Source organism: Pteropus medius, unplaced genomic scaffold (assembly GCF_902729225.1).
Source record: "Pteropus medius unplaced genomic scaffold, Ma_sr-lr_union100, whole genome shotgun sequence".
NCBI classification, from domain to species: domain Eukaryota; kingdom Metazoa; phylum Chordata; class Mammalia; order Chiroptera; family Pteropodidae; genus Pteropus; species Pteropus medius.
In genome coordinates this window covers 23,162,765-23,165,582 of record NW_024349803.1, presented here as the reverse complement: position 1 = coordinate 23,165,582, position 2,818 = coordinate 23,162,765, and the positions used below count along the sequence as shown (strand labels likewise).

Here is a 2,818-nt window from a genome sequence, read left to right as displayed (position 1 = left end):
GGAATAAAAACTTGACCCCGCTCCCCTACAGGCTGGTTTTGAGAAGTGAATGAGGTGAGAGACATGAGAAAGATTTGGAAATTACAAAATGCAACATAAATATAAATTAATGAAATAAGAATACCTATTATGTCACCTGATCGTTATAACAACTCCAGGAAGTGAGCAAGAGTTATTATCCCCATTTACCGATGGGGAGAAAAAAGAAGCAGAAAAGAATTGTCTACGGCCATGCCACCCTGAGCACGCCCGATCCTGTCTGATCTCGGAAGCTAAGCAGGGTCAGGCCTGGTTAGTACTTGAATGGGAGACCACCTAGGAAGACCAGGTGCTGTAGGTTAAAAAAAAAAGAATTAAGCTACTTGCTAAGTCCCTCAAAAACTGGTCACCAAGACAAGCCCAGAACACAGACCTCCCTACGCTGGTTCCCCACCCCCACCAACGCTGCTTGTGCTCTCTGTCCAGTCTCCTCAAAACCACTCTCTGCCCTTCCGTGCGTCACACAAGCTCCCGTCCCCTCTGACTTCAGGTTGGACTGGCCACTAGAAAGACCAGAGGTAGGAAGGGAGAGGGGCCGGGGTCTTTCTTCAGCCGTCCGCTCCCTGCCTCAGCTCTGCAGCTCTGGCAATGGCTGGTCCCGCTACCTCCTCAGCTCAGGTCTAGAGCCTCCTTCCACAGTGACAAGGCCCCACGGGGCTCCAGTCACACCGGACCCCGTGCTCAGCCTTGCTCTTCAGACCGAGGAGGTATGGCAGTGTGCTGCAGAGGCCCGCCTCCCTGATGCCCCCGCCCTGCTCGCTCACCTCCAGATAGCGCCTTCCTTCAATTCCCTACACAGGCCCAGGCGAGCGTGCCGTCTCCTTTCTGCTCGGTTCTTGACCTGTGAGCTACACTGTTCCTAACTAGTTCCCAGGCTGTCAAGGAAACTGACCACCTTGCCTGCAATTCCCATGAGCCCTACCCTCTGCTGTTCCCAGACCCCCGCAGGCAGCCCCGGGCGCCTCCACTGCTCTCCAGGCACTGACTCACCGGTCTGCACCTGTCCTGCTTCAGTTCTTTATCAGCTTAAAAGCTGCCAAGCCCTCCCCCTAGCTGTTTTCCCAGCCTCTCTTCTCCCTGTCTCCATTGACCTGTCGGCTGTACAATTTGGGTTGAAGAATAACAATGCACATTCTGAGCACCTCAGGGAAAACATATTCTATTCGAATCATGTCTTTCTTTCAACTCTAAATTTGTAAACTATTCTTACTTTAAAAAAAAAAAAGTAATTCTGCCTCAAAGGGATGAAAAATCGACCACCCCATCAATTTTGCCCTCAAGCTTATAGACTATTCTTATGCTGGCGGCGTAATCAAGTTCATCTTCTTTCAGACTAGATCACAATTGTTACTAGGCACGTGGGCTGCAAACTCTCTCCGAGGCTGCAATAAATCAGTGGTCCAACACTCTTTTCCACCAGATATTTATGGCAGAAACAGGCACGATAGTCATTCTGGCCTCGAGGGTGCTTTCTCACTAAGGGCTATGAGTTCGCTGCTTAGACGGAACCTGTAATGATAGCCTTGTCTTCTCAGAGTGTGACCGCAGGGAATACATAAAATTAAAGTGCCCTCGCCTTATGTTAGAATCCGCGGCCACAGCTTCCAAGAGCTGACATTTCGTTCAGGGTTTCTGGTTCCTCTCCTCCTCTCCTTGCTGTGAAAAATAATGATCTGTTGATCTCTGATTGTCACTCAAACTGCGGGCCCATGAAGCTAGCATCTGTCTCCTCACTGGCCTCCTCTTCCCTAAATGTACTGGCTGTCACCAGAAAGGAAACAGCACTTTCCAAACCACATTAGTCATAAAGGGCTGACAATAATGACCAACAAACTGAAGCGGATGCTGTACAGGCCTAACAAAGTAACTGGTATTTTTACTACAGTTCACGAGTGTGAGACTTCATAAATGATTTTATGACATTCTGGCTACTGATCACAGGTACGAATTATCCATGCTCAATTAAAGAAAGATGAAAGTTTAGCTTTCTATAATTAAACCAATAACTTGTTCAGTCTCAGGGCTGAAAATACACATTAAAGATTTGAGGATTTGTTTCTTGCGATCCTGAATGAAGAATTAAGGAAGAAAACTCTTCTATCATTGACTTTCTTAAAACTAAGGCCTTTCCATACTGGAAATTGTTGTTAACGAGACTCTTAGACAAGGAAAAAATAAGTCATTCTCATACTTTTTATGGCCGTCATGCAGTGAATGGCTTTCTTCACTATTATATTTTCAGTATTGTACGAACTGGACCACTCTTGGTAAATCGATCTAAATACTTTCTTTGGATCCCGCTGCAAACATTATATGAAATTTAAAGGCTTGAAAAACACCTAAGAGGATATTTTAGCATGAGAGACAAAGCCCAAAGCAGCAGCTCTGCAACTTAACTACCTATTTCCTCGTCTGTAAACGGGGCGCGGAGGTCAGTTTTGTGCTTTAACTCGGCTAGGCTCGGCCCCCACGCATCCAAACGTTAACTTAGGTGTTACTATGAAGGTGTTTGCGGATGTCCCTAACGTCCACAGCTTTAAAGTCCAGAGTTGGTCTAAGTGAAGCAGAGTACCCCAGAAAACCCCGGTGGGCCCCGACAGCGAGTCCTGAAGAGCGGCAGCTAAGGCTTCCCCGGGGAGGGGGGGTTCCCCCTCGGGCCTTCCGGCCCCTCCCACCTGGCTGCCCTTCGGACTTCAGGCTTGCCGGCCAGGCCCCTCTCGTGTGAACTGGTCAGTTGCTGGCTGGCTGGCTGTCCGTCCGTCTGTCCGTCTGTCCATCC

The 2,818-nt window shown here is 48.4% G+C and overlaps 1 non-coding gene across 1 annotated transcript; it reads left to right on the top strand.

The window, feature by feature from the left end:
- The first annotated feature begins 221 nt into the window (after positions 1 to 221).
- Positions 222 to 340, top strand: LOC120582657 (5S ribosomal RNA). Its single transcript, XR_005647601.1, has one exon. It is a non-coding gene; the product is annotated as a 5S ribosomal RNA (ribosomal RNA).
- The last annotated feature ends 2,478 nt before the right edge of the window (positions 341 to 2,818 follow it).